Source organism: Pristiophorus japonicus, chromosome 5, assembly GCF_044704955.1.
Source record: "Pristiophorus japonicus isolate sPriJap1 chromosome 5, sPriJap1.hap1, whole genome shotgun sequence".
Lineage (NCBI taxonomy): Eukaryota > Metazoa > Chordata > Chondrichthyes > Pristiophoridae > Pristiophorus > Pristiophorus japonicus.
The window spans coordinates 223849001-223861017 of record NC_091981.1 but is presented as its reverse complement, the minus strand read 5'-3'; the positions used below and the strand labels follow the sequence as shown (position 1 = coordinate 223861017).

Genomic DNA, 12017 nt, shown 5'->3' with positions numbered 1-12017 from the left:
ATACTGAAAATAATAATCCAAACTCACATATTATTCGATCAAGACTGCTGTTTGAGAGAGACAAACTGCACCTGTCCTCACATGGATCATGCTCAACTCCACCAAAAAAGCTGGAGCAGCACTTTTAAACTTCTGAATGATGCTGTGCTCACAGCCTTCACCCAGCGTGAATAGTGGAAACCAAATTGTAAGTGAGCTAAGCAGATACACATGAATGCAACATTGAAAGTTCATCTCCTCAGTGCAAGGCTATTCCACTACAAATTCTCCTTACTAATGAAATGTTTGTCTATAGAAAAAGGCATGATGGAATTTTGTTTTCAACATCGATCTAAGTGCTTATTTGAAATTCGAGATTATTTCTGAACTAACCAGAGCATTATATTTTTGTGACCTACAAAATCAACAATGAGCCATTTGGAGAGTATACATAAGAATGTAAGAAATAGGAGCTGGAGTGGGCCATTTGGCCCTTCGAGCCTGATCCACCATTCAACAAGATCATGGCTGATCTTCTACCTCAACTCTACCTTCCTGCACTAGCCCCATATCCCTTAATTCCCAAAAATCTAACACTATCGGTCTTGAATATACTCAACAACTGAGCATCCACATAGAAAATTCCAAAGATTCACAACCCTTTGAGTGAAGAGATTACTCCTCAGCTCAGTCCTAAATGGCCGATCCCTTATTCTGAGACTGTGACCCCATGTTCTAGATTCTCCAGCCAGGGGAACCATTTTTTCAACATTAACCCTGTCAAGCCCCTTAAGAATTTTATATGTTTCAATTAGATCATCTCTCATTCTTCTAAACTCCATGGAATATAGGCCTCATATTTCTCCTCATAGGGCAATTCCCTCATCACAAGAACCAGTGCAGTGAACCTTCGTTGCACTTCATCTAAGGCAAGTATGGCTTGGGTAAGGAGACCAGAACTGTACACAGTACTCCAGGTGTGGCCTCACCAATGTCCTGCAATGCTACTGCACCAATACTGGTATTTAATGGATTTACTTTATAGCTGTAAAAGATTTACAAGTCACAGGTAATCAGTTTAAAATAAACCTCAATTGTACTATATCCTGTGGCAACAGTATTGATTTCAATAATATCAACCTGGACGTGTGTAAGTATATAAGCAGCCGTTGGGAGGTTAGCAGGATTGAAATGAAAAAGCTCGCACCTGGCAGAAGAGAACGTTACTGAAGCACTGAACTTTGAGTATTTACAGTGGTTATGAGAAGACACACATAATAACAGAATGCAGTCCTCAAAACTGGTGAAAATCCCAGAATCCTAATTAGAGTTATTCAATCACCAGAATAAATGGTCAGAATTGCAAATGCAATCTCCAAATCACTTATTCAAAATTTCTTGAATCCCATGTAATGAAAATAGAATTTGGCTCTGAAGATCAATTAATTGCTGAGATCAATGGAAGGTGCAGTAAATGGATGATGAAAGATATGGCTCAATATTTTCACACTGCAGGAAGTGTGAAAGATATGAAAGCATGAAAGAGGAAACCCCAGAGCGTTCACTTCTGATCTCAACCAAAGCAGATGTGAGCATAGCAAAGATAACGCTGAAGGAGAGAAAGAAAAACAGGAGAGAGTTGAATCATGCCGCCACTGCCCCCAACCCCCACAAGTTTTGGAGAAATCCACGAACTGTTTATTTTCTTAATTAGGAACCTACTACATGGAAAAAAAAATACAAGACAAATGTGGAAGGGTGAAGGTACTGCTGGCTTTCTGATTTTAATTAACAGCAATAGTGGCAGAGCTAAGTTTGGCTGACTGGGAGTGGGGGTGAGGTTCAAAATTGCTAAGAAGGGACCAAGCTGGGAACTGGGGAATGCCGATATACCTAGCGTGAAGGTAAAGCTGGGAACTACATGGACTTGCAGTCAGAACTCGGAAGCTGAAGACAAGTGATAGATGTTCCTGGCAGCAAAATGGAAGCGGTCCCCCGAAGCTGCTTTGGATGTCCTCAAAAACAGGACGCATTTATCTATCTATTTATGGATACATTTTCAGTTTTGTTCTGCAATTAAAGCAGGCACATAAGTTCACAATTCTAGAAGTTCTCTTTTTTTTCCAGCCAGATCTTGGAAAGTTGAAAAATAACAGCCAAACAATGCTGAGTTTATAATAGAGCCAGACATTCTCCCACTGCTGCACTCCGATCATAGCACAGAGCTGCAGTTTCTGCTTCCACGAGCCAGTTCCTTTCCGACAGTTCTCTCGAACAATAGTTCTGCATTGTCTTCTGGTACACTTACATTCTCACTTCCACCATCATTTGTAAAAATTGGTGAAAAAATATTATTCACCATCCTTCATCCCATAGTACTGCACACTGGAGGAAAAAAATGGGCAATATACATAATCCACGTTGAACTAATTAGAGATAAAGTTGTAAGAGACTGAGAGTTTTAATAGACTCAATGTTCATGCCCCATCAGTGCAGATCAGCAATTGCATAAGAACATAAGAATTAGGAACAGGAGTAGGCCATCTAGCCCCTCGAGCCTGCTCCGCCATTCAACAAGATCATGGCTGATCTGGCCGTGGACTCAGCTCCACTTACCCGCCCACTCCCCGTAACCCTTAATTCCTTTATTGGTTAAAAATCTATCTATCTGTGACTTGAATACATTCAATGAGCTAGCCTCAACTGCTTCCTTGGGCAGAGAATTCCACAGATTCACAACCCTCTGGGAGAAGAAATTCCTTCTCAACTCGGTTTTAAATTGGCTCCCCCGTATTTTGAGGCTGTGCCCCCTAGTTCTAGTCTCCCCGACCAGTGGAAACAACCTCTCTGCCTCTATCTTGTCTATCCCTTTCATTATTTTAAATGTTTCTATAAGATCACCCTCATCCTTCTTAACTCCAACGAGTAAAGACCCAGTCTACTCAATCTATCATCATAAGGTAACCCCTCCATCTCTGGAATCAGCCTAGTGAATCGTCTCTGTACCCCCTCCAAAGCCAGTATATCCTTCCTTAAGCAAGGTGACCAAAACTGCATGCAGTACTCCAGGTGTGGTCTTACCAATACCCTATACAGTTGCAGCAGGACCTCCCTGCTTTTGTACTCCATCCCTCTCGCAATGAAGGCCAACATTCCATTCGCCTTCCTGATTACCTGCTGCACCTGCAAACTAACTTTTTGGGATTCATGCACAAGGACCCCCCAGGTCCCTCTGCACCTCAGCATGTTGTAATTTCTCCCCATTCAAATAATATTCCCTTTTACTGTTTTTTTTCCCCAATGGTGGATGACCTCACACTTTCCGACATTGTATTCCATCTGCCAAGCCTTAGCCCATTCGCTTAACCTATCTAAGTCTCTTTGCAGCCTCTCTGTGTCCTCTACACAACCCGCTTTCCCACTAATCTTTGTGTCATCTGCAAATTTTGTTACACTACACTCCGTCCCCTCTTCCAGGTCATCTATGTATATTGTAAACAGTTGTGGTCCCAGCACCGATCCCTGTGGCACACCACTAACCACCGATTTCCAACCCGAAAAGGACCCATTTATCCAGACTCTCTGCTTTCTGTTAGCATGGATAGAGAATTGGCTGGCTAATACATTTCCTCTGACTTCACGTACCTCTATCTTCTGCAGTATCCTTTTGTGTGGCACCTTATCAAATGCCTTTTGGAAATCTAAATACACCACATCCATCAGTACACCTCTATCCATCATGCTCGTTATATCCTCAAAGAATTCCAGTAAATTAATTAAACATGATTTCCCCTTCATGAAACCATGCTGCGTCTGCTTGATTGCACTATTCCTATCTAGATGTCCTGCTATTTCTTCCTTAATGATAGTTTCAAGCATTTTCCCCACTACAGATGTTAAACTAACCGGCCTATTGTTACCTGCCTTTTGTCTGCCCCCTTTTTTAAACAGAGGCGTTACATTAGCTGCTTTCCAATCCGCTGGTACCTCCCCAGAGTCCAGAGAATTTTGGTAGATTATAACGAATGCATCTGCTATAACTTCCGCCATCTCTTTTAATACCCTGGGATGCATTTCATCAGGACCAGGGAACTTGTCTACCTCGAGTCCCATTAGCCTGTCCAGCACTACGCCCCTAGTGATAGTGATTGTCTCAAGGTCCTCCCCTCCCACATTCCTATGACCAGCAACGAGAATGTTCACTACATAGCCAAAACACTAGAAAACAAGTCAGGGGAAGTCATGATCAAATTACAGTGCTCTCATCAGATTGCAGCTTGAATATTATGTCCAATTCTGCTTGCTTGAGACACACAAGAAACATTCAAGCACTGGAGGGGGTGCAGAGAAGAGCCACAAGGCTGATCCTTGGTCATGCTAAGAGTGGAAGCAAGTCTTCCTCGATTCCGAGGGACTGCCTATGATGATGATGATGAAGAAAATTGATGAAGCGAGCTTTTCAGCCTGAAAATGAGCCATCGGAGAGGTGATTGAATCAAGGTATATGATAGATAAGCAATTGGAAAATGTAAAATCTGGATTATTTTAAATGAAATTGAAAACATTGGACAAGAGGACACAGGTTCAAACTAGCAAAAGGTAAATTTAGGACTGATATTAGAATTTTTTTTTTTTTTTTTTACACGAAGAGTGATCACCACATGGAATGGACTTCCAGATGCTAATCAGGAAGGCAAAAACCCCGAAATAATTTAAGCAACAATTGGCCTTTTTCATCCATAATTATCTTCTAATAAAAACAGAAAATGCTGGAAATACTCAGGTCAGGCAGCATCTGTGGAGCGAGAAACAAAGTTAACGTTTCAGGTCAATGACCTTTCATCAAAACTGGAAAATATTACTGATGCAACAGGTTTTAAGGACGTGTAGGGGCAGGGGAAGGGGAGGAAAGAACAAAAGAGAAGGTCTGTGTGATGGGATGGAAGACAGAAGAGATTAAATGGCAAAAGGGATGATGGTGCGAGACAAAGGGAGTGGTAATGAAACAATAAATGAACAAAAGATGGGTTTAGAGGAGCTGAAAATGACAAAAGCAGAATTATTACCAGCAACTGCTGTCCAAAAAAAATGGGAGCAATGGTTATGATCTAAAACTGTTGAACTCAATGTTGAGTCATGAAGGCAGTAAAGTGCCTAATCAAAAGATCAGATGCTGTTGCTTGAGCTTCAGTAGAACAATGTAGGAGGCTGAGGACAAAGAGGTCAGAGCGAGTGGTGTTGAGAATTAAAATTGCAGGCGACTGGAAGTACAGAGTCATGCTTGTGGACTGAATGGAGGCGTTTCCACAAAGCAATCACCCAATCTGCGTTTGTTCTCCCCAGTGTCGAGGAGACCGCATCTTGAGCAGTGAATACAGTATACTAAATTGAAAGTAGTACAGATTCAGCATCCAAAATCCGGAATGTTCTGGAATCTGGGCCGATCCATGGCGGGGTCATCCGGAATCCAAAGTTCCGAAATCCGGACCCATCGCCGCCACCCCCTCCTCCGTTCGGCCGTCCGACCGCCTCCTCCTGCTTGGCCGCCGGACACCACCCCCAGCCCTCACCTTGGCCCAGACGTTTCTAGATTCGGGACATCGGAAATACGTTCCGAAATCCAGAAATACCCAAACCACGGCCCAGGTGTTTCTGGATTCAGGATGTCGGAAAAACGTTCCGAAATCCAGAAGTACCGGAAATCTGGAATGGTCTCAGTCCCGAGGTTTCAGGATTTCGGATGCTCTACCTGTACAAGTAAATCACTGATTCACCTGGAAGGTGTGTTTGGAGCCTTGGATAGTAGGAAGGGAGGTGGTGAAAGGGCAGATGTTGCATCTTCTGCGCTTACACGGGAAGGTGCAGTGGGATGGGGAGAGGGTGTTGGCATGATTGAAGAGTGGACTAGGGAGTCAGGAAGGGAACGGACCCTTTGGAATGCTAAAAGGGAAGGGGAGGGGAGGGGAAGAGGTGTTTGGTGGTGGCATCACGCTGGAGGTGGTGGAAATGCAGAGGGTGAATGTGAAGGCTGGATGGCGAGGACAAGGGGAACCCTATCTTGGTTCTGGGAGGGAGGGGAAGGGGTGAGAGCAGAAGCTGCGAGAAATGTGTCAAGGACCTGGTCAACTACAGTATCCTCTGTTGAGGAAAAAGACATATCGGAAGTACTGGTATGACAGGTGGCATTGTCAGAACAGTTGCAATGGAGACAGAGAAAATGGAATAGAGTCCTTACAGGAAGCTGGGTTGCAGGAAGTGTAGTCAAGGTAGCTATGGGTGTCAGTGGCTTTATAGTAGATATTGGTCGACAGCCTATCCTCAGAAATGGAGACAGAGAAGTCTAGGAAGGGAAGAGTCGGAGATGGACCATGTGAAGATGAAGGAGGGGTGGAAATTGGAAGTAAAGTTGATTAAATTTTCCGGTTCTAGGAGAGAGCAGGAAGCGGCACCGAAACAGTCATCAATAGTACCGGGAAAAAAGGTGAATGTGAGGACCCAAGTAAGTACTGGAACAAAGAATGTTCCACGTCTGCCACGAAAAGACAGACATTTCTAGGAACAATATGGATTCCGATAGCAACACCACCAATTTGGAGGAAGTGAGTGGAGTCAAAGGAGAAGTTGTTCAATGTGAGAACAAGTTCAGCCAGGCGGAGGAAGGTGGTGGTGGATGGGGACTGCTTGTGCCTCTGTTCAAGGAAGAAGCGGAGCGCCCTTAGGACGTTCTGGTGGGAGATGGAGGTATAATGGGGCTGGGCATCCATGGTGAAATGGAGACGATTAGGGCTAGGAAACTGGATACTGTTAAAGTGGCGGAGGGCATCGGAAGAGTGGCAGATGTAGATGGGAAGAGACTGGACAAGGAGAGAAAGAAATAGAGTTGAGATATTAAGAAATAAGTTCCTTGGGGCAAGAACAGACTGAAGCGATGGATCTACCAGGGCAGTCCTGTTTGTGGACTTGGGAAGGAGGTAGAAGCGGGCTGTGTGGGGTTGGAGGCCGTGGAGGGACGATCTCCAGAGGAAATGAGGTCAGTGACAGTCTGGGAAATGATGGCTTGATGTTCAGTAGTGGGGTCATGGACCAGGTGGAGCTCGGAGGAGGTGCCGGAGAATTGGCACTCTGCCACCACAAGGGAGAGGTTAGTTCACCAAGCAACAGCGTCACCTTTGTCAGCAGGTTTAATGACAATGTTGGGGTTGGATCTGAGAGAACGGAGTACTGCACGTTCAGAGGGAGGTAGTTTGGAGTGAGTGAGGGGAGTGGAAAAATTAAGACAGCTGATGTCATGCCAGCAGTTCCCAATGAAAAGATCTAGAGAGGGCAAGAGGCCAGTGGGAGGGGTCCAAGTGGAAGAAGAATTTTTCCGCTGTGTGTAGATGAAGGGGGGGGGGGGGAAAGAGAGACTCCCGGGCAAAGAAATGGGCATGGAGGTGAAAGCGATGGAAGAAGAGCTCAGCATCACACCAAGCTCCAAATTCACTGAGGTGTGAGCGTAAGGGGATGAAGCTGTGGCCTGCTGAGGACTTAATGTTCGGGATCAAAGAGGAGGTCAGAGGAGGTAGTGAAAACACAGCAAAGGGTCAGATTGAAAGGAGGGATGGGGTCAGAGGGAAGTGAAGGGGAAGAAGGTTCCAGTGGGGTGTTGGTACCCAAGAGTTGTTGATTCTTGCGGTCCTTGACACCTGAAAGGAAGAAACAAAGTTTTTGTTGAAGTGTCGATTAAGACAAAGGAGGAAATGGAACTGTGGACCAGGGCAAATCTGAGCTAGAGTGAGTCAGTGCTGATGGAGAGAGGTCGAGAGCGAGCATGTGGCAATGTATGACATGGAGTGTGGATCTCAGGAAGCAGCGAGAGCAGTGCTAAATGTCAGAGATAACTATAATTGAATGGTGGATTCAAAACATGAAGGGTGAAAGTTCAGTTGGAATCGACGTGGAATAAGTCAGAGCCAGAGATAATTGTCAGGAAAGAGATGTGGCTGTTAAGGTATCTACCAAAACTCGCTTTATCAAATAAGAGGAGGGAAACAGAAAGCAATGAAGGTGAACAAGATAAGAGACAAATGGAAATCCCGTCGGAGAAAAGAGCAGAGCGCCTTCAAGGTGGCCATTCCTGGAAGAGAGCTAGCAGTGAATTAAACACTGATGCAAAAGCAAAATACTACAGATGCTGGAATTCTGCCATAATTATCTTGTGATCATTATGTATTGGACAGTTCTTGTAACTCAATGGGCCCTGTATCAGTGACTGTTGCCTCCTCTGCGGCCCCTACAGATGGAGGCTCACTTTTTTCTTTCCATACTATTTGTGTGTCCTGAATGGTCTAGAAATGCCTTTAGGGTAACCCAAGGTAACAGCAAGATCCAGAAACCCCTCAGCCTCTCTGTGATCCAATCGCTCCCCAAGCAGAGCTCTTTTATTCCAGGAACTCAATTTATCCGATACTTGCTGCAAGTGGGAATTCGAGGGAAAACTTGCAAATGAGTAAGAAACTGACTGAAGGAAAGGAAACAGTAGATATTTGCTGGAAAGTGGTGTCAAAGCGAGGTCACAGAACAAGGTCCAAGAAGTCCTGAATGGTGTCTGTTAGGAATCAATGTTGACTGTGTAATTTAAATCAACACTTAGATTAAAACTTGAGCGTTTAAGTTTACAGTTGATAGCGAACATGGAAGGGAAAGATCGAATTACAAGAAACAGCCAAGACCCACAAAATACAATGGATAAAGGGGTAGCGTTTCCACTTTGGGCATAATCGGCAATCCAGATGCAAATTGTGCTGAAAATTGCGCTAGTTTTACGAAGTGAAGTTCAAGTTTCCTTTCAAACTCATTTGCATAATCACAAACGTAAAGTCGTTCATGAACCAGTGTAATTGGGCAGTGGTTTAGGCTGCAACTGTTCATTTTGTTCCCCTTGCATTAAAAAAATCCTTGATGTATTCAAGAGTGGTAACCTGCTGCAATGTTATTAATATAGCTGAAAATGGGTATATCACCAAATATAAGCATTTTTATTAAGAGTATCTAGTACACCATCTGAGAGTAACCCGATTTTAAATAACTGAAAATGACTAAGAATAAAAAAATTATACAAAACCATTTACTACTTTCGTGGAAAATTGGTGCAGGAGTAGGCCATTCGGCCCTTCCAGTCTGCACCACCATTCAATATCATGGCTGATCATTCACCTCAGTACCCCTTTCCTGCTTTCTCTCCATACCCCTTGATCCCTTTAGCCGTAGGGGCCATATCTAACTCCCTCTTGAATATATCCAATGAACTGGCATCAACAACTCTCTGCGGCAGGGAATTCCACAGGTTAACAACTCTCTGAGTGAAGAAGTTTCTCCTCATCTCAGTCCTAAATGGCTTACCCCTTATCCTTAGACTATGTCCCCTGGTTCTGGACTTCCCCAACATCGGGAACATTCTTCCTGCATCTAACCTGTCCAGTCCCGTCAGAATCTTATATGTTTCTATGAGATCCCCTCTCATCCTTCTAAACTCCAGTGAATACAGGCCCAGTCGATCTAGTTTCTCCTCATGTGTCAGTCCTGCCATTCCGGGAATCAGTCTGGTGAATCTTCGCTGCACTCCCTCAATAGCAAGAACATCCTTCCTCAGATTAGGAGACCAAAACTGAACACAATATTGCAGGTGAGGCCTCACTAAGGCCTGTACAACTACAGTATGACTTCCCTGCTACTATACTCAAATCCCCTAGCTATGAAGGCCAACATAACATTTGCCTTCTTCACCGCCTGCTGTACCTACATGCCAACTTTCAATGACTGATGTACCATGACACCCAGGTCTCGTTGCACCTCCTCTTTGCCTAATCTACCACCATTCAGATAATATTCTGCCTTCGTGTTTTTGCCACCAAAGTGGATAACCTCACATTTATCCACATTATACTGCATCTGCCACGCATTTGCCCACTCACCTAACCTGTCCAAGTCACCCTGCAGCCTTTTAGCATCCTCCTCACAGCTCACACCGCCACCCAGCTTAGTGTCATCTGCAAACTTGGAGACATTACACTCAATTCCCTCATCCAAATCATTAATGTGTATTGTAAATAGCTGGGGTCCCAGCACTGAGCCCTGCGGCACCCCACTAGTCACTGCCTGCCATTCTGAAAATGACCCATTTATCCTGACTCTCTGCTTCCTGTCTGTCACCCAATTCTCCATCCATGTCAGTACATTACCCCAATACCATGCGCTTTAATTTTGCTCGCCAATCTCTTGTGTGGGACCTTGTCAAAGGCCTTTTGAAAGTCCAAATAGATCACATCCACTGGTTCTCCCTTGTCCATTCTACTAGTTACATCCTCAAAAAATTCTAGAAGATTTGTTAAGCAGGATTTCCCTTTCATAAATCCATGCTGACTTGGATCGATCCCGTCACCGCTTTCCAAATGCGCTGCTATTTCATCTTTAATAATCAATTCCAACATTTTCCCCACTACTGATGTCAGGCTAACCAGTCTACAATTACTCATTTTCTCTCTCCCTCCTTTCTTGAAAAGTGGTGTTACATTCGCTACCCTCCAGTCCATAGGAACTGATCCAGAGTCAATAGACTGTTGGAAAATGATCACCAATGCATCCACTATTTCTAGGGATACTTCCTTAAGTACTCTGGGATGCAGACCATCAGGCCCCAGGGATTTATCGGCCTTCAATCCCATCAATTTCCCTAACACAATTTCCTGCCTAATAAGGATTTCCTTCAGTTCCTCCTTCTCACTAGACCCTCGGTCCCCTAATATTCCCAGAAGGTTATTTGTATCTTCTTTTGTGAAGACAGAACCAAAGTATTTGTTTAAATGATCCGCCATTTCCTTGTTCCCCATTATAAAGTCACCTGAATCTGACTGCAAGGGACCTACGTTTGTTTTCACTAATCTTTTTCTCTTCACATATCTATAGAAGCTTTTGCAGTCAGTTTTTATGTCCCCAGCAAGCTTCCTCTCATACTCTATTTTTCCCCCTCCTAATTAAAGTCTATGCCCTCCTCTGCTGTATTACAAAATTCTCCCAGTCCTCAGATTTGCTGCTTTTTCTGGCCAATTTATATGCCTCTTCCTTGGATTTAACACTATCCTTAATTTCCCTTGTTAGCCACGGTTTAGCCACCTTCCCCGTTTTATTTTTACTTCAGATAGGGATGTACAATTGTTGAAGTTCATCCATGTGATCTTTAAATGTTTGCCATTGCCTATCCACCATCAACCCTTTAAGTATCACTCGCCAGTCTCTTCTAGCCAATTCACGTCTCATACCATTGAAGTTACCTTTCCTTAAGTTCAGGACCCTAGTCTCTGAATTAACTGTGTCACTCTCCATCTTAATAAAGAATTCTACCGTATTATGGTCACTCTTCCCCAAGGGGCCTCGCACAGCAAGATTGTTAATTAGTCCTTTCTCATTACACATCACCCAGTCTAGGATGGCCAGCCTTCTAGTTGGTTCCTCGACATATTGGTCTAGAAAACCTTCCCTAATGCACTCCAGGAAATCCTCCTCCACCGCATTGCTACCAGTTTGGTTCGCCCAATCAATATATAGATTAAAGTTGCCCATGATAACTGCTGTACCTTTATTGCACGCATCCCTAATTTCTTGTTTGATGCTGTCCCCAACCTCGCTACTAGTGTTTGGTGGTCTGTAAACAACTCCCACTAGCGATGGTCCCACCTCCCCCAGAAACGGTTCCAATGTCCCAGGAATTTGAATCCTCCCTTTTGCACCACTCCTCAAGCCACGTATCCATCTGATTCTGCAATTCCTACACTGGCTAGCACGTGACACTGGTAACAATCCTGAGATTACTACTTTTGAGGTCCTACTTTTTAAATTTAGCTCCTAGCTCCCTAAATTCATCTTTTAGGACCTCATCCTGTTTTTTACCTGTATCATTGGTACCTACATGCACCACGACAACTGGCTGTTCACCCTCCCTCTTCAAAATGTCCTGCACCCGCTTCGAGACATCCTTGACCCTTGCACCAGGGAGGCAACAT

The 12017-nt window shown here is 44.1% G+C and overlaps 1 protein-coding gene across 1 annotated transcript in view; it reads right to left on the bottom strand.

Annotated features, from left to right (window-relative positions):
* rundc3b (RUN domain containing 3b) overlaps positions 1-12017 on the bottom strand; it is a 171912-nt gene that overhangs the window by 24173 nt on the left and 135722 nt on the right. The gene's annotated exons all lie outside the window — the stretch shown is intronic.